The sequence below is a fragment of the Antechinus flavipes genome, chromosome 1 (assembly GCF_016432865.1).
Source record: "Antechinus flavipes isolate AdamAnt ecotype Samford, QLD, Australia chromosome 1, AdamAnt_v2, whole genome shotgun sequence".
Taxonomy (NCBI): Eukaryota; Metazoa; Chordata; class Mammalia; order Dasyuromorphia; family Dasyuridae; genus Antechinus; species Antechinus flavipes.
Window position 1 is genome coordinate 724701800 of NC_067398.1, and position 20499 is coordinate 724722298.

Genomic DNA, 20499 nt, shown 5'->3' on the forward strand with positions numbered 1-20499 from the left:
TGTACTAGACAATGGAACATTAGAAGAAAAGCAATCAGAACTAGTGGTCTTCTTTAAAGGGCAGTCATGAAAGGTAACCAACAACTTGTTTCCCTTCCTTTGACAGTTTTGAATGCTAACAAGCAAGCAGCTCGCGTTTTGTGAATCCCTGCCCCATCCTTTAATAGCTGGTAACTTGACATCCAGCTTGGGATGGAAGTGAGCTTCCCATCATGATGAAAATATAACTGATTTCCTTCCTATGTAGACCTTTGCCTCTAGAGGGATGTGCTAGGGCCTCATTAAGTCCAACTAGGGCAAAGGAAACCAGAGAACAAATGTATATGTTTAATAAAAAAAAGGAATTAAACCCAGAACATAAATGAATGAATGAATAAAAGTAAAAAGGAGAGGAGAGGAAGTCTTGAAGGGAATCTAGTCTTCTTAGCTGTTGGTACTTGGAGCAAAAGGGAGAGACAGTGGCTTTATTGGTAGGATCTATCAATGCTCAGTCCATGGCCCAGAAGCAGTTCTAGGAGATGGATGTATTTTGGTTTTCTTCTAATGTGAGTTGGTGCTTGTGCTGCTTGTTTTTATTATCAGAACTTGTCTTATGTACTTTCTTAATTTGTATTTTTCAGTGTTCAGTAAAGGTAGAGATTCAAGAAACTAGGAAAACTGGGTTCAGATCTTGCCTCTGACATATACTGGCTCTATGACCTGGACCAAATCTATTCAACAAGCACCTACTATGTGCCAAGTTCTGGAAATACAAAGAAAGGCCAAAAAGACATTCCCAGTTTTTAAGACTCACAGTCTAGGGGGAGACAACATGCAACAGCTATGTACAAACAGCTCTGTCCAGGTTAAATCAGAAATAATCCCCAGAGAGCAGGCTCTAGCATGAAGAAAATCTGGAAAGACTCCCTGTAGAAGTCAGGATTTTAGTTGGGATATGAGGGAAGCCAAAAAAGCAAAGGTGATGAGGGAGAGCCTTCCAGGCCCCGGGAGGACCAGAGAAAGAGCCTGGAGCAGAAAGATGGAGGTTCTTGTTCGTGGACATCAAGAGAAGTCAGAATTACTGGACTGCAGAGTGCAGATCGTGGGGGTAAAAAGACTGGATGGGATGGAGCTAATTTATGACAGGCTTTGAACAACAAGCAGAGCAGTTTGTATTTTTTCCTAAAGGCAAAAGGAAACCATTGGAGTTCATGGGAGAAGGGGCAATATAAACCGATCCATTGTAGGACGGTCACTCTGACAGCTAAATGGAAGATGGACTACAGGAAGGACTTAGGTCAGGGAGACTGGTCAGCAGGCCACAGAAACAGCCCACGGGTGAGGGTCCTACAGGAAGGAGGCTGGCACGGTGACAGAAGACAGACATTTAGAGATGCTAGGAAGGTAGAAAGGATGAGGGTGTCTAGGGGGGCTGAGGATGATCCCTCATCCGCTGGGAGTCTGGGTGATTCTCAGGTAGTAACAGGGAAATGAGGAAGAGGGAAGAATGAGTGGTAAAGATAACTAATGCACAAAAGGCTGATCCAAGGTGACTAAGGGGGACTGTTGGAGTCCTTGTATGGGCCTGTGCCCCTGCAGGAGGCCATTCCATAGGACTATTGGGGGCAGGTTCCTAAGAGAGAAGTGGAAAGAGCTCGCAGAATGGGTTTGGGCTGGGAAGGAAATGAGGTCCTTGGACCCAATCCCTGACAAGAGGACTATCTTCAGATATATGTCTCAGGGCTTTGGGAGAGATGGCCTCTCACCGGGAGAAGAGAGTAGGAGAGATACAATCTCATAGGTAACCCGAGCAAGCTGCCGGCTTCCAGGAGCACGGAGTAAGCTTTGCTCATCTGGGAACAGGTAGCAAAAGGGCCTGGCCATATAACTCACCAATGGTTAGGAAACTGGGTGGGCCAAACAAGAGCTACCCAACCCTGATACCATCCCTTGCTGTGCCTAAGGGAGGAAGAAGAGTCCCTCCAGGGACCAGGTTCTGAGTCTTAGGCTGGAAGCACTTCTGAGATAGCTTGATGGAACAGTGATAGAGCCCTGGCCCCCTGACCAGAAGCCCCGATTTCAAATCCATTCTTCTCTAAGAGGATGCAAGACGGCATAGAGAAAATGACTCTGAGCCAGAAGAACTGATGTCCAGCAGACACCTTAAGCTTAACATGTCCAAAACTAAACCCATCCCCTTTTTTCACATAATGTGCCCCTTCAAAATTTTGAAGTACCCTAACTATGCTCCCAGTCACCCAGACTTATCTCCTGTCCCTCCTCTCATCCTCTATCTCCATCTGTGGCTAAACCTGTCCTTCTAGCCTTTTTTCTGCTTCAACACTGCTAATATACTAATGGAGGCCCTCGTCACCTCATACTTGACCTATGACAATCATCTTTTGGCCTCCCTGCCTCAGCTCTTTCCTACTCCAATCAAATTAGCCTTCCCTAAGTGCATATCACCCCCTTCTCTATTAAGCAAACTCCAATGGTTCCTTTTCCCCTCCCAGAGCAAATGTCAAATCCTTTGGATTTCAAAGTCCTTTACAACTGGCCTTCAATCCACCTTTACAGTCTTCTTCCACCTCACTTATCCTCCCAGACTCTTTGACTCAGTGTCACTGACTCATATGTTATTCATTATACAGAGACTTCAAGACTACTGGCTTTCCCATTCTCAAAATGCTCCATTTCCTGGCTGCCTTGGCTTCTTTCACATCCCAGATAAAACCCTACTTTCTACAAGAAGACTTTCCCATTCTTCTTTAATGCCTTCTTCCAATTTATTCCGAATATTGTTTTTTGAACAGTTTCTATTGTATTCTGAACAGTTGTTTTCATGTTGTCTTCCATTAGACTGGGAGGTCCTTAAGGGCAGGAATTATCTTTTGCCTTTCTTTGTATCCCCAGCACTTAGTCCAGTGCCTGCCATGTGGTAAGAGCTTAATAAATCCTTAGTGATGACTAAAGGATAAAATATCTGGAAGGTAATTTTTCATATCGAAAAAAACATTATACATTGTAGTTATGGCTTTGGTAAAGGGAGACTTTGGGATGGGAGACTTGAGAGGAAAATGTTTGGAAGAACTATGAGAAAATTAGATGAAACTTTGCTTCACCTATAGTTTGTATTTAATATGACATCCACAATATTCAGCAAAATATGTACTCTAATTTTGTCAAAATTTTTATATTCTTAAGGTTTATTTTTCTTAAAATTTTACTCAGTATGAATTTTCTGATCTTGGATAAGACTTTTGATTCGGAAGTTTGTCCCATATTTATCATATAAGGTTTTTCTCCAGTACAAAGTTTCTGATGAGCAATCAAATGTATGGAAGGTTTTCTCACTTTCATTAATTTTCTCCACTATTAATTCTCAATGTATACTAAATGCTGTACTTTCTAGTTCAATACAATTATAAATTTTCTAATATAATCCTGTGCTAGAAGTTAAGAGCTAGCTTATGGAAAAACTGTCCACATTTATTAATTTGTAATTAATAGTTAATTAATTCTGTGATGTTCAGGGAAGTGTTTTTCTTCTGGTAAAAAACCTTCCTACAGCCATTACCTAATGTTTCTCTCTAGTATGAATTTTTTGATGTCTGGTAAGTCCTGAGCTCTGGCAGAAGGCTTTTCCACATGCATTACATTCATAAGGTTTTTCTCCAGTGTGAATTCTCTGATGTTGGGTAAAATGTATACTGCGGTTGAAAGCCTTCCCACACTCACCACATTCAAAAGGTTTTTCACCAGTATGAATTCCCTGATGTTGAGTAAGATGTATGCTTCGGTTGAAGGTCTTCCCACATTCATTGCATGCATGAGGCCTTTCTCCTGAATGAATTCTCTGATGTTTAGTAAGTTTTGACATCCAATAGAAGGCCTTGCCACATTTATTACATTCATAGGGTTTCTTCCCACTATGAATCCTGTGATGGGAAGTAAGGGATGACCTGCGACTGAAAGTCTTCCCACATGCATTACATTCATAAGGTTTTTCTCCACTATGAATTCTCTGATGTTCAGTTAGTCCTGAATTCCAGCGGAAGGCCATTCCACATTCATTACATTCATAAGGTTTCTCTCCTGTGTGAATTCGTTTATGATCAGTAAGGAGTGCAATTCGGCCAAAGGCTTCCCACATTCGTTACACTCATAAGGTTTCTCTCCAGTATGAGTTCTTTGATGTTGAGTAAGGTGTATACTCTGGTGGAAGGCTTTGCCACACTCACTGCATTCATAAGGTTTCTCTCCAGTATGAATTCTCTGATGTTTAATAAGTTCTGAGGTCCAAAAGAAGGCCTTGCCACATTCATCACATTCATAACTTTTTTGTCCACTATGAATTCTATAATGAGAAGTAAGGGATGACCTATGACTGAAAGATTTCCCACATTCATTACATTCATAAGGTTTTTCTCCAGTATGAATTCTTTGATGTTCAGTAAGTCCTGAGCTCCAACGAAACACCTTTCCACATTCACTACACTCATAGGGTTTCTCTACTGTATGAATGCTCCAGTGTTCAATTAGTTGTAGACTATTGAGGAAAGACATTCCACATTCATTACATTTATGAAGTTTCTCACCTATATTGATTATTGGGAGAGAAATAATAGATGAGCTGTGGTAAATTTTTCTACCATCATTATCTTTATGAGGTTTCTCTTGAGTATTTATTCTATGACATTTTAAAAAATCTGAATTATAACTGGATGATTTCTCACATTCATCAAATTCAGAAAGTGTCTTCTTCAAACAAAATCTATTATACTTATTTGAGTCAGGGTACAATCTGAAGCTCTTTCTTTGTTTATCATATTGGTGGAAACTCTTTCCAACATATATCTTTTGTTGGGAGACAAAGGTTGGCCCCAGAAGAAAGATTCTGTCATATTTCTTACATTTACGATTCGGCAATTTATTGAAAGTTTTTCTTTGGAAAGTTTTTGCTTGCTTAGAATGTTTTTTCTCATACCTTTGCTGTCTTTCTAGCCCAGTTTCATATTCTACTGACTTTAAGACATAAAGACCATCTTTTATGAAATTTTCTTGGAATGACTCTTCCACAGAAATGTTTAGGCTTAGAATTGACTTCTTGGCTTCAAGTCTATTCTCCCAATCTGAAAGAAAGAAAAAGTAAATACTTCCATTTCTTAGTTACATTTAGTCCTGTCTTCCATTTCTTCTATTAAGAAAAATGTTGAACTTTAAAACCTAAAACAAATAATATTACTATTGTATGGTTATTTATCCACTTGGTTTATAAAAAGCATTTTTAAAGATCTTCATAAGAACCTTGTGAGGTTGGTAGGCTAGTTATTATTTTCCAAATTAGGAAACTGATTTAGATTAATTTGTTGACTTAACCACTAATGAATATCAAAGCTAATATTTGAAAAGTCACAATAAAAGAATCACACAGAATTTCAAAGTTGGAAAGGACCTCAATGCAACCTTTATTCTAAAAGACTTTCTATTTTAATGCCATTACCAATTGATCCTTTGCTTGAAGACTTCTAGAAAATCCAAGGCAACCCATTCCGCTTTTAGATAGTTCCAAATGTTAAGAAGATTTTCCTTAACATCAAGCTTACATTATCCTCTGTAGTATCTCTCTATTACTCTTAATTCTGAGATCAAAAAGAACAAATTCAATTTGTCTTCCACATGGCAGCCATTTAATTACAGAAAGTCAGCAATCACATTCCGATTGTGTCTCCTCTTCTTTAGGTTATATATCTATCAAAGGATATATAAGTCCCTCCCAAATGGTCATATGGACTATTTGTGACCAATAAGTAAAGCCTTCCAAACTGGTATTGGTCTGAACAGCCACAGTCAGACACAACCCCAAAATCATGATGTTATTCCAGTCCTCTTTAAGCAAGGACAAAATAGCATCCTTCAAATCACCTTCCTGTGGCATTAACTCTAAAGGAGCTAATGAATTATGAACCATCTTGGTTCACTTCAAATCAAGTTGATTCAATAAACATTTATGTGTAAGAAATCATGGTAAGAGAAAGAACTAATGGATTTTGAGTACAGATTGAAACATTCTTTCCCCACTCCCCTGGGGAATTGGAGTTAAGTTACTTGCCCAGGGTCACACAGCTAGGAAGTGTTAAGTGTCTGAGATCAGATTTGCACTCAGATCCTCCTGAATTCACGGCTGGTGCTCTATCCCATTCCTTTTTTATATAACCTTATTTTTCTTGGGGTATTTTTGGTGTTGGTTAGTCTTTTTTTTAACACCCCTAACATGAAAATGTTCTGCATGACTGTATATGTATAACCTATATTAAATTGCTTGCTTTCTCAACAAGGGGCAGGGGGAAGGAAAGAAAGAGAATACGAAACTCAAAAATTCTTAAAAACAACTGTTAAAAATTGTTTTCACATGTGATTTGAAAAGACAAAATGTTAAATTAAAAAATTAACCAGTCATTTTTTTTTTTTTTGTACATGAAGCCTTTCCCAATTCCACATAGCTATTAGGACCTACCCTCCCCAAATCATTTTTTGTTCATATACATCTATTCTATTGTTATTCAGTTGTGTTCAACTCTCTTTGACTTCAACTAGTGCTTTGCTGTTTTACAGGTGAGGAAACTGAGGCAAACAAAATGAAATGATTTGTCCAGAGTCACACAGCTACTAAGAGTATGAGGATCAATTTGAACTCAGACCTTTCCCACTCCAGCGTCATTAATCTATCTACTGCATCATTCAGTTGCACTATTTAAAAAGAAGAAATTAAAGTGCTGAAGACAAAAACCAGTAGATTCAATTACATTTAAAAAATTCTCTCCAAAGAAAATTAAAACATTCAAAATAAAATGGACAGAAATAGATTGGGGAAAATTTTGCTTTCATATTTCCAGTAGAAACTTGGCATTCACAGTATATAAGAATGGATACAGATTTATGAGACCAAGATCTATTTCACTAAAGACAAATGATCAAACTTATAAATATGCCTTTTTTAAATGAATACAAATTGTTAGTAATTTCCTAGCAAGAAAAACCTATTCAAACTTTCTAATCATCAAAGATATACAAATAAAAAAACCCCTGAGACTTCACTTTGCCACTTTTAAATTGGCAAAGGTTTGTAATCTGGAAAATTAGGCATGGTCAAGCTGAAAAAAAAAAAAAACAATGGGGTTCTTATACTGTGAATGAGGTCAGGAACTGGAGCCATCACCTTCAAAGCCAATATGGCAACATACAAAAGGAACATCAGTACTCCTACTGACCCAGTCGTCCTACTGGTAGGATGGTACTCACAGGAAGCCAACAAAAGAAAACAAAACCAGAATTGAGGCCTGTAATCTCTGCTTCTAAAGGGGGCTTAGGCTGGTAGATCATTTGGGCTGCAGAAGTCTGAGCTGCAGTGAGTTAATGAATAGCCACTTAACTTCGAGTTTGGGCAAGATGGGGACATTTAATCTCAAAATAATAATCACAACAAAACAACAACAACAATAATAATGTATAACATCATGTATAATATAAATTGTATAGCAATAGCATGTATAATAAATATGTAATGCATAACAATATGTATAATATATAATGTATTACAATAACATAAATAATGACAATGATGGTATTGTTAGTAATAGGAATAACAAAAGGCCAAAAATAAATCTTGTGTCTAACAGCTGTGTTACAGTTACATTCTGGCATTTATATATATATCAAAGCTTCATAAACTATAGGTTGCAAACTTATATGGAGTCACACAACCGAATGTAGAAGTCCCCAAATTGTGATTTATTATCAGTAAATGTTTGATTCAGGTACCTACTTTAGATACCTTTGTACCTGGTATTTCTCAGATGAAAAAATTTAAGATCAGATATATATCCTGCACCTTTATGATAGCTATGATGCAAGACTATAGGGATATGTGGAACTTTTTCTAAAAAATGTAAGAAAGTGAAGTCAGAATATACATACTGAGCTAGGGGGCGCAGTGGATAGAGCCCCAGCCCCGAAGTCAGTTGGACCTGAATTCAGATCTGATCTGGGACACTTCACACTTCCTGGCTGTGTGACCCTGGGCAAGTCACTTAACCCCAACTGCTTCAGGAAAAAAAATACATACACACACACTGATCACATCTTGAGAAAACTAACAGTAACATAATCTTAGGGACTATTTAAAATCAAAAGTGACTAGGATGGGAAGGAAAAACAGGGCATGGTACTATTAAACCTATATTTTACAAGGAAATGAATGAATGGATGGCAAAAAGTGAGTAACGGCTGCTACGGAGGCAAAGTCAGAGGAGAAAAGAAAGATGGGGCTTCTGTTAAAGGCCCTGGAAGGCCAGGGAAGCTTCGGGCAGGAACTGGCTCCCTCGGCCCTCCTCCCGCTGTGGCTGGACAGTGTTTCAGAGCCTTCAGCTGAGCAGCCCCGGGGCCTTTCCCGCCCGGTTCCCAAGCTCACCTGGACCGGAGTTTGCCAGGACAGATCCTTCTTGAATCCCAGGGGCTCGCTGTTGCTCCAGCTGCTTGATCACGTCTGGCTTAGAATCCTCAAGTCCTGTCCAGTGAAAACAGGAAAGTGCTGGGCAAAGAGCCCCTCGGAAAGGAGGCCTAGCCGGATAACCGGTAATTAAGGCCTGCTGTGTGCACGGCACTTGCCTAAGTACAGTCTAAGATGCGACCGTGGGCACCGGGTAAGGTTGCAGAGCGGGTTTGCGCTCCCAAAGCCAAGACAAAGCGATACATTTGACTCATTTCCAGGTAAGAGAAGAGGCATCCAACAACCCCATGAATCTGTGCATTTGACCTTGGGGATCACCCGATGGAGCTCCCAGGGGCTGGTGCCCCCCCCCCCAGACCAGCCACCTGCTAATAACGGGTAGAAATCCCTCCTCCCGGGGCCAGAGAAGGGTTAGGATGCGCAGGGGCCGCAAGCCCGAGGATGATCAGCACTAGGACCTGGCCTGGGGCTTACTGAGGCCCCGGGGGAGCCCCTTACCCAGGCCCGCCAGGGTCCGCTAGTTCTCCAGCATCACCTCCCGGTACAGCTCCTTCTGGGCCGGGCGCAGCTGCCGCCACTCCTCCCGGGAGAAGTCCACGGCCACGTCCTGGAAGGTCACGGAGCCCGGAACCCCGATAGGTTTGGGGAGGCCGCCCTGCAGACAAGTGCGGCCGTGGTGGGGGCCGAAGGCTCAGTCAGGGTGAGGAAGATGGCGGGATGGCAAAATCTGGGGCCAAAGCGAGGAATGGCAGAGGCTAAGGGCATCCAACTCCTAGCACCCCTCCCCCAATCCTGAGCTGGTATCCTGCCCTTCGGTACCCCAGGTCCAGTGCTCTGAGCATGGCTGCGCCCCCTGGAGGACTCATGAGGCATTGGCCCTTCTGGACCCCAAGCCCAGCACTCTTGGCCCGACTGCGCCCCCTAGGGGACCCATGAGGAAGTAGCCTTTCTGGACCCCAAGCCTGGTACTCTGGGCACTGCTGCGCCCCCTAGGGGACCCATGAGGAAGTAGCCTTTCTGGACCCCAAGCCTGGTACTCTGGGCACTGCTGCGCCCCCTAGGGGACCCGTGAGGAAGTAGCCTTTCTGGACCCCAAGCCTGGTACTCTGGGCACCGCTGCGCCCCCTAGGGGACTCATGAGGAAGTAGCCTTTCTGGACCCCAAGCCTGGTACTCTGGGCACTGCTGCGCCCCCTAGGGGAACCGTGAGGAAGTAGCCTTTCTGGACCCCAAGCCTGGTATTCTGGGCACCGCTGCGCCCCCTAGGGAACCGTGAGGAAGTAGCCTTTCTGGACCCCAAGCCTGGTATTCTGGGCACCGCTGCGCCCCCTAGGGGATCCATGAGGATGTAACTCTTTTGGAATCCAGATCCCGCTGCGCCTCCGCTGGGGGACCCATGAGGAAGTAACTCTTCTGGACCGCAGGCCCCATACTCTGGGTTCCGCTGCGCCCCCTAGGGGATCTATGAGGATGTAACTCTTTTGGAATCCAGATCCCGCTGCGCCCCCTAGGGGACCCATGAGGAAGTAGCCCTTTTGGATCCTAACCCTGCTGCTCTATGCCCCGCCGGGGCCCCCTAGGGAACCCAAGAGAAATTGGCCCTTCTGAACCCCAGCCCCTTCCTCTGGGCACCGCTGCACTCCTTACCCACCTCTAACCAAAGATGGCCCCAGTTCTTAGTGTCCAGTTTGAGAAGAGAGGGGCCACACTCACCTGGCGGGTCCTAGCCGTCATCCTCCTGCTTTCTAGGACGGGTGAGCTCCCTGCTGGAGGCGAGGCGCATGTGTCTCCTCAGAGACAGGGCGCTCCTCGAGGGCAGGGACTGTCTTTTGCTTCCTTTGTAGCGCCAGCGCCTAGCCCGGGACCTAGCACACAGTAGGTGTTCATAAACGGCGGCGACTGCGTGCTGAGGTCACGAGGAGCCCGTATGCAGCCCAACTCATTCTCCAGGATTTCTTCCTTCTAGACCCCTTCCTCCCCAATTAGAACAGAAGCCCCCTGAGGGGCGGTTTCTCGTTTCTTGCATCCTCAGCACAGTCTGGCATGCAGGAAGCGCCTAATAGATGCTCTCTCTAAAGTCCCTGCTGACACCTCAGTCGGTCCTTCGGCAGAGGAGGGGGCTCGGCGGGGGAGTGGAAGCGACGAGAGAGACGGGGGATGAGGGCGCCGACAGCACCAGATGACCTTTACGCTTGCGGTCTCATTTGCCGGCGATGCTTCCTTTTGCAGAGGTGTTAACAGAGGTACCAAGCACCCCGCCAGCAGCATCAGGCAACCCAGGCAACGCTGAGGGGCGGGGCGGGGGGAGAGGACGGGAAAAAAAGGAGCCCAGGACCGGCTGGGGAAGCCGGGGAGGGAGGGAGGGAAAGAGGGAGGAAGCGCAACATCACGATCTGATTGGTCGGTTTTCTAGCCGCGCCTCCAAGGTCAGCCTATGGACGTGCCGAAGAGTTTCTGCGTTACAGGACTGCGCGCGCGTAATTCTCAAAGGCCAGACCAACAATGGGGAGCCTTTCAAAGTCGGTGCGGGCTGCTCCTCCCGCTCTGTCCGCGCTCTCCCGGCTCTCACCCAGGGCCGCGGGGACCAGGGAGGCCTAACACTGCAGAGCCAAAGCGCCTACGAGCGCGCCCAGAACTGCAGCACCGCGGGAGGGGGTAAAGCCGGGGGGAGAAGGAAGCGCCTCGACTTTTCTTCCTCTTGCCTGGTTATCTCGTTTCCAAGGCAACCACGGCCCGCGTGTTTCAAGTTTCTCCTGGAAGCCCCAGGAGATGCTCGTGCTCGGGCCTGGAGGCCCCTCCCCCTCCCCGTGCTAACTTCCCATGGAGATCTGCCGTGCTGGAGGGGAGCTTAAGGACCCAGAGCGGGGAGGAGGCGGGGCGGCTTCCATCGGGCCTAGGCTCCCGAAAAGCTCGGCTACATCCTCCTCCTTCCTCTTCCTCCTGCTCCTTTGTGTGCCCACAACCAACCCCCATGGGTGTGCTTCTTCGTTCTCAAAGAGGACCAAGACGGCGTCAGTATGTTAAAGTGTGTCCGACTGTGATCGGTCAGACCAGCACGGGCTCGGGCCGGGGCACTGCAACAGGTCGGACATAAATAGTCCCCGTGAACCTTTGGGGCTCTTCCCTCACTTTGTGCATCTCATGTTGCTTCCGAGCTAATTCAGTTTTCCTTTGCTTTTAGAGCACAGCTCCTTCTCTGATGAGGGCAGTGTCCCCCATGTCATACAAGCATTCCAAAATCCTTCCGAGGGACCCTGAGAGTGCCCTTGTGTCCCTTTTTCTGACCACTTTGTGAGCGCTTGCCCCGCGGGAGTGCTCCATAAAATAACCTTTTGGCAAGCGTACTTTGGGCATTCGAATATTGTGGCCAGCCCAATGGGGTTGCGCTCTCTGCAGCAGAGTTGGGATGTGTGGCACGTTAGTTCAAGAAAGGACCTCAGTGTCTGGTATCATATCCTCCCGGGTGATTTTCAAAATATTCCTAAGACAATTTAGATGAAAGCAATTTGGATTCCTAGCATGGCTCTGTTTTCACAAGCATGCAGAAATAATGTCCACGCAAGGGCTCTGAGGACAACCATTCAACAACTGTGTTCAGAAACAGCCCTTACGCTCAGGGAATTTGCTTTCTGAGAAGACACACACAGCTATGGTAGGGAATTCAAACCCTGAATATGAGCAACTGGGTTTAGAGCCCAGAAAATATAGATTTATAAAATGAGATGTGGCCTAAGACAATGTGGTATAATGAATGGAGAGCAAAGCTCAAAGCCAGGAAGATAGCATTTATATTCTGCCTTTGGCATGTACTGCCCTTGGACAAGTGATTTAACTTAGTTCTCTAGGCAACCCTATAAAAATATAAATTACTGGGAAGGTGCTAACCTGCATTGGTAGAGTTTCTTCCCTCCAGTGAAATCACATCCTCTCCTCATGAAATATTGTTTCTGAAATGCTGGATACTTGGTGATTCAGAACTGAAACTAGAGGGAGAAATTAGGGATATGTATATACATGCACATATGTATACACAGACATATATACATACACACATGTGTATATTGTTACATATCTTTCATATGGAGATAACCTTGGGATTTATGTATATAGAGATGGTAATTTATGGCAATCAGAGATATCACCAAAAGAGAGCCTGGAGGGAAATGAAAAGCAGAACCAAGACAGGGCCTTGAGTGGTAACCCGTTGTACCCTCTAGAATGGCTGTGTTGTAGGCAACAATCATCCCTTCATCTTAAATGTATTCCTCTTCCACTCCATTTATCTACTCACTCTTACTGAAACCTGATCTCCCCCTAATTACGGCTTCCCTGGCCACCCTTTCCAATACTGGCTATACTTCATTCTTCTCACCTGACTGATTGAAATGGGAGAGTTGTGACTTCTGCCGTCTCCTCCCTTGAGGTTTATGCTATTTATGTCTACCACCCAGTCAAAATCCTTGTAGCTGTGGTCTGCCCATCACTCCGTTCCCTCTCAATCAGATACCTAGATAACAATTTTTCTTTCCTTATCAACTCTCACCTTTATACCGGGGGATTTCAACATACATACTGTGATAGTCTTTCAAGTATTTGAAAGGCAACTATGGTGTTTCCTCTTCTCTAAACTGGCTAACCCCCTCAGTTCCTTCAGCTGTTACTGGTTGATAGCAATCGTCAATCACCAAGCATTATGATTATGACATGGTCTCCATTGCCCTTGATTGAAAGTGCTCCAGTTGGTCAACATTTATCCCAAACTGCTTTCATCCGCGCTTAGTGGGTCCGAGCGGCATTTCTGTACACTTGCATAGTCCAGCCTGCCGGATGCCCTCTTTGGCTGTGTGCCCGGATGCGGGCCTGCCCTGGACCCGGAGCAGTGGCAAACGCGCTTTGCTCAGCCTCCTAAGGTCTTTCACAGCTGCTGGTTTCTAAAGATGTGGTGACGAGAAGCGGAAAACCAAGGGAGGTGTGGACCCTGGGGAATATAACCTGTTACTCTTGCCTCTGTTCATCTTCCCTCATCTCTGCAGTCCATTATTTCTCATCTATTTTCCTCCTCCCTTTCTGCCCTCATTCTGTTGTAATAGTCTAGCATCATGGAGTTTAGCCTTTCCCCTCCTCTAGTGGCCAGAATTGTCTTGCTGACCGACCTCTAATCAGTCGTGTGACTTCTCCAAAACCTTCAGCAGCTGCTTGAAGCCACCAGCACATAATAGAAACTCTTCTTTTGTTGAATTCCCTCCTCGGTTTAGCTCCAGGCTCTGTCCTTGAAATCTTTTCCCATAGTCCTTCCCTAGGCAAATTGTATTACTTGCTGTTCTGTTGCTCATAGCTTTTGCCGTCTTTCCAGATTCCGTCTTCCCTCGCCATGCATTTGCCAACATTATCCTGCAGCTAAGAATGTCCTTCTCTTCCCTGCCTTGCTCAAAATTCCCATTTTTCTTCAAGGCATAGCTTAGATGCATCTCCGATGTATCCGTCCATTACTCCACTGGTTCTACTCCATTCATTCACTCTCCTGCAAATCCTGCCTGAATCCCTGTCCCCCAACATGAGAGGAAAAGAAAAATAAAACCTGTTACAAACGCATATAATCAAGCAATGCAAAGCAAACATTTTTGCCTCTCCTACCTCAGGGAAGCAGTCATTCTTGAACCCAGGTCAGGTCTCCCTGGCTCTGTGATGAAATCACAGATTTTGTTTTTTCCTATTTGTTGAATGGATAGGAATTTTACTTCTCCCCTGAAATAGGATATCTGTATCATCCTATTTCATCTGATTTTTTAAAATTGGAAGTTTGAAAATTACATATGGATAATTATGTATGATTTGTGACTTTAACTTCATTTTTCATGATGTTATCTAATTTCCCAGTATATTTTGACTAAAATCCCTTATTTAATATTGTATGATCCCATATTTACCAAACACTATTCTATATTTCCTATTCCAATTCTGAATTCTGATTGGTTATATTCATTATATATATAAATTAATTTTAATATATATTTCATTATTTTAAATATATTTAGTATATTGGAATATTGCTAGGAGTTGGAGAAGAGCACTCTGGGACAGACATAGGAGCACTCTGGGACAGACACAGGGGCATTCTGGGACAGACACAGAGCACTCTGGGAGATTGAGAGCCAGAAGCCCTCTCTCGGAGGCAAGACAGAACCCTAACCCTAACCCTAACCCTAATTTTTTTTAAATTAATTTTTGTTGATACCTTCAAAATCACTTTTATGGATGATATCAGTGTCACTTTTCAATGACTCCATCTCTCTTCCTAAGGACACCCTCTTGTTACAGAAGTATAGCGTTAAGCAAAACAGATCAAAACATTGATTACCTGTAATAATACAAGCCTTGTGCTGTAATTATAATTTACTGCCTTGATTAAAAGGGATAATATTAAATGTTGTCTAGCTGTTCAAAAATGGAGACTGCTACTAAAATGAGGTCCTTCACCATTGCAGTTGTCTCTCACAGAACTTTTTGGCTTCTCCGTGTTCTCCGAAAATGTAAACACCCCTAATTGATCGCAGTAATCCTGGTCAGAGCAGACCACTGCTATCACACTCTAACACTGAAAGCTCTGGCTCTTTGAACACAACCTGTGCTTATATTAGCTTTCTTGGTGGCCACGGAGTCTTATTAATCTTCTAATACATTAATCTTTTAATCCACTTCTAATCCCCAGACCTTTATTTAGGCAAACCTCTTTAATCATGCTTACCTCTCCTTGTAACTGTGAAGCGGATTATTTGGATCCAAATGCAAGACTTTGTTATTCCCTTTAAATTAATTCATGTTCCATGTGATGGGTATTCTTGCCTATGAAGATTCTTTGCAGGCTTAATCTGACATCCTTCTAAGCTTTATATTATCTGTCTATTCATCCATTATTATCCAAATCATTAATAAAAATGATGAGGAACATAGACCAAGGACATATTTCCAGAGTAACCTACTGGGAAACTTCCAAGTTGACATCAAATCATTAGTAACTACTGTTTTTGTCTTACCGTTCCACTAATTCTGCATTACTTCACTGCTTTTGTCAAGCTAAGGTCTTTCCATTTTTTTTCCTCAAGAACAAACGTGGTAAATTGTTGTGTGTGTCCACTGGAGAGACAACATGATATAGGGTAAAAACAATGGGTTTCAAGTTAAAAGACTCAGATCCAAATCCCAATGCTTCTATTTACTATCTCTGTGATCCTAACCAAGTCATTTAACCTCATTTGTTCTCAATTTTCTCATTTGTATAATGAGGGGGATGGACTAGATGAACCCTCAAGATTTCTTGCTCCCTCTGCTGAACCTGTCCACTCCCTAATCCAGCTTCCATACAGCTGCCAAAATCATCTTCCTAAAGAACAAGTCTGACCATATTATTCCCTTGTTTTTCTTTCTCCTTGAAATTACTTTTACTTTATATGTACTTATCTGTACAGATAAGTATTCTCTATTCCTCACTAGAATATAAGCTTCCCAAGAACAGACATTGTTTCATTTCATTTGCACTCTTGTCACCTGCCAAACTGATAATCCACATGATAGTTGCTTAAGGATGGAACTGAGTTTGTTGCCTGTTTGTTAGACAAAGCAATTTAGGGTATAGGGAAAGAAACACTGCACTTATTAGCAGTGTGAATATGAGCAAATCACTAAACTACTTTGTGACTTTTCCTATTTGGAAAACAATCTAAGACCTGTTCCACTCACAAAATTGTAAGAATCAGTGCAAAAGGTCTTACAGAACTAGAAATAACATAAAGAATAAAATGTTATTTCTGTGTTTTAAAATTTAATAGTAGATTTTTCCAGGTGGAGAAAATAGGAATGCTGAACAAAGGAATACTTATTTTTTTTTTTAATTTCTTTCAGATTGGAAGAGTAGACTTGAAACCAAAGAGTCAGATTCAGAACTGAATATTGCATCATCTCAGAAAAGACCCATGAGAAATGGTCTCTGTGTCACTATATTGGGAAAGTGTGATGCCACTTTATGGAGGCAGCAGATCAATAAGGAAGAATATCCTATGCAAGAACAGACCATGAAAAGGAAAATTTCCAATTAAGTGAGAGGTCATAAACATAAGCAATATGGCAGAATCTTTCATTTAGGTCCAGTTCTTTTTCTATGACAGAGAACATCTCTAAAAAAGAGAATTCATCCTTGTGATAGAGTTTCAGAATGTATTCAGACTCAAGTAAATGTAACAGGATCTGCTCAAAGAAAATACTTTCTAATTATGATGAAAGTAAGAAATCTTTCAATTGTAATTCACATACTGTTGACTACAATAAATTTATAAATATAATGAATGTAGGAAAACCATTGACCAGAAATCTCTGTTACTTCCCTTCAAACAATCCATAGTGCAGAGCAACCCCAGAAAGGTAATGAAGATATAAGAGTTCCTACTGAAAACAAGCCTTATGAATGTAATGAATATGGAAAGTCCTTCCGCTGGAGTTCAGGACTTACTGAGCATCAGAGAATCCATACTGGAGAGAAATCTTATAAATGTAAGGACTGTGGAAAAGCTTTCAGTCACAGGTCATCTCTTATATCACATCACAGAACTTACAGTGGAGAAAAACCTTATGAATGTAATAAATGCAGCAAAGCTTTCTGCCGAAGCAAACGTCTCACTGAACACCAGAGATTCACACTGGAGAGAAGCCTTATGAATGTAATGAGTGTGGGAAGGCCTTCCACCAGAGCACAGAACTTAGCAGACACCAGGGAATCCATACTGGAGAGAAAACGAATGTAGGAAGACTTTCACTCATAGAGCATCCCTTACTTTCTTTCTTTTTTTTAAGATTATGATTATTACTGTTCATCTTTTTTTTTTATTATTATAACTTTTTATTGACAGAACATATGCCTGGATAATTTTTACAACATTATTCCTTGCACTCACTTCTGTTCTGACTTTTCCCTTCCCTCCCTCTACCCCCTCCCCTAGATGGCAAGCAGTCCTATACATGTTAAATATGTTGCAGTATATCCTAGATACAATATATGTTTGCAGAACCGAACAGTTCTCTTGTTGCACAGGGAGAATTGGATTCAAAAGGTATAAATAACCTGGGAAGAAAAATAAAAATGTAAACAGTTTACACTCATTTCTCAGTGTTCCTTCTTTGGGTGTAGCTGCTTCTGTCCATCATTGATCAGCTGGAACTGAATTAGATCTTCTCTTTGTCAAAGAGATCCACTTCCATCAGAATACATCCTCATACAGTATCGTTGTTGAAGTGTATAATAATCTCTGATTCTGCTCATTTCACTCATGTTCATGTAAGTCTCTCCAAACCTCTCTGTATTCATCCTGCTGGTCATTTCTTACAGAACAATTATATTTGTGGAATCTTCTTAATGGGAACAATAAAGAATGTTTTTTAAATATGTGGAACTTTTTTTTCTTTCTTTTTTTTCTGAGGCAATTGGGGCTAAGTGACACAACACTTCCTAAGGTGTTAGGTGTTTGAGATCACATTTGAACTCAGGTCTTCCTGACTTCAGGGCTGGTGCTCTATCCACTGTGCCACCTAGCTGCCCTTGGCCACGTGGAACTTTCAAAAAATATTGATCATATTTTAAGACAAAGAAGTAATGAAGATAAATTCACACAGAAAATACCAAATAAATCATTTATAGAGAATAATGCAATAAAAATAGTTATTGGTCAGGAAGCACAACAAAAGACACAGACCTAAATGGAGATGCAATAATGACATTCAAAATAATGACTATGCAAAAAATAAATCATAGAAGGAATAATTGTGTAAAAGTTAGGGATATATATATATGTGTATATTTTTATATACACACATATATATATAGGCAAAATATATATAACCAAAATTTTTGGATGCAGCTAAAATAGTGGTTGGGGAAAAATTATAGCCATAAGAACATACATTAACAAAATAGAAAAGGAATAGCCTAATAAACTAAATATACATTAAAAAATTAGAAACAACAAATACACTCAAAACAAATATTAAAAATTATACATGAAACCTAATTAATGCTGAGTCAAAACAATTAAGAAGATGGAAACAAGAGGTAAAAGGAAGCATTTATAAATATCAACTCTGTCAAGAACTGTGCTAAGTGCTAAGGATTAAAAATATATAACAAAACAAAAACCACCCAGAAAAAAAAATGGACTCCCTGCTTCAAGAAGCACATTTTATGGGGAGAAATAACAAAAGTGTACTGTATGAGGAAGAGCAAGGCAGTATTATTGGATGAAGAGCCTATGGAGAGTGGTGAGGCATAAGAAGACCAGAAAAGGAGAAAAGGGCAGGTTAAGAGGCACTTTAAAAACCAGAGGATTTTCAATTTGATTCTGGAGGTACCAGGAGCCACTGAAGTTTAACAAATAGGGCTGAGGAGTATTTAGGAAAGGTAATCTGATGGCTCAGTGGGTAGTGGACTGGAATGAGGAGGGTTGGGGCAGAGGGATCAACCGAAAGCCCATCCCACAGTCCAGGCTTTTTTATGTCTAAAAAAGGGAGGAGAAAAAACACAAAATTCAGGGGGAAAAAAATCATTATTAGAGATGTGGAAGAAAATGTAAGCCTAATTCAATCCTTTAACTGTGGATAGAGAAACTCAAGGAGAGTACCAGATTGGATAAGAAAATATAGTACATAATCATACATACAGGGGAATGAATGGTTGCACTAGAGTTTGTAGTGATGTCAGAGAAGATATATAAGAGAAGTGAAGGTAGAAATGATAAGACTTGTCGCTGATTGGATGCGGGAGATTGTGACTTGTTGGCCGCCGGATGCTGTCCTTCCTTCTAGAAGAGAACTAAAATGATGTCACCATTGTTAGACGCCTTACCGTGGTTCCGACTGTGGCAGATCAGGACAAGAGGAGCTCGGAGTGCTCGGCCACAGGTCGGCCACAAGTCGTTCCTGTGAACATGTCTGGGGCTTCTCCCACGTTGTGCACCTCCTGCTTCTTCCCAACTAATTCCTCTTCACTCACAGAGCCCGGCCCCTTCTCTGAGGACCGCAGGCCATGCTGGGAGGTCCTGGGCCAGAGTCTGCCATGTCATACAATCAGTTCCTAAGTTCTTCAGAGAGACCTTGAGAGTTTCCTTGGATGGCTTTTTCTGACTACCTGGTGAGGGCCTCCCTGTCTCCATTAAATGGAGCATCCATTGGGCATTGGGGAGCAAGGTGGCCGCCCAATGGAGCTGCGCCCTCTGAGGCAGCGTGGAATGCTAGGCACTTTAGTTCGAGAAAGGACCTCAGGGTCTGGTACCTTCTTCTGCTGGGGAATCTTCAGAATCTTCTTCAAAAGGAAGTGATCCAGTTCCTGACACGGTCCGCGTGCACCGTCCAGGTTATAAATAGAGGTAACAAAAGAAAATTCTTTGTCTATTAATGATTAATAAGGCAAAACTCAGGGGAAAAAAGAGAATTAAATTGTTTATTAAAAATATGTCAAGGTAGCAACGCGGATGGGTCGATCACTAGAGATCAACAAGGGATCCAGGAGGAGGGCAGCGTTCAGACTGAGACTAAGCAGATAGGTCCACATCAGCAGAAGGGGACTGCCCGGCATCGTGCTCCTCCCCGCCATCGTGCTCCTCCCCGCATACCCACTCCTCCCCAATGGCCTGTGGTTCCCAGCTAACAGACTGGGAGGTGACCAGTTAGTTGCTGGACAGCAGGTGGTGCAGAAGCTGCAGACTGGGGGGCTGATACCTCTCCAACCCTGACTTAGGAACAGGAGAGGGAACAATGAGTCCCTTTTTTAGACATATTTTGTCCCTAGGTTGCTTAATGTACTTTAAAGCAACCTTTCCTTTTTTACATTTTATTTATCTTAGGTTATGCATGTACATTCATTTTTTACATATTCAGAACAGAAGGGAGAAACTGACGGAGTAGATCTTCTAGGAAAATACAAGGATGACTTTGGAGGGCTTCTGTTCTGGCAATCGGATCCAAAGCCCTCCC

At 42.6% G+C, this 20499-nt stretch overlaps 1 pseudogene; it reads right to left on the reverse strand.

Annotated features, from left to right (window-relative positions):
- Positions 1-3134: 3134 nt before the first annotated feature.
- LOC127543841 (zinc finger protein ZFP2-like) lies at positions 3135-5102 on the reverse strand (annotated as a pseudogene).
- Between the last annotated feature and the right edge of the window lie 15397 nt (positions 5103-20499).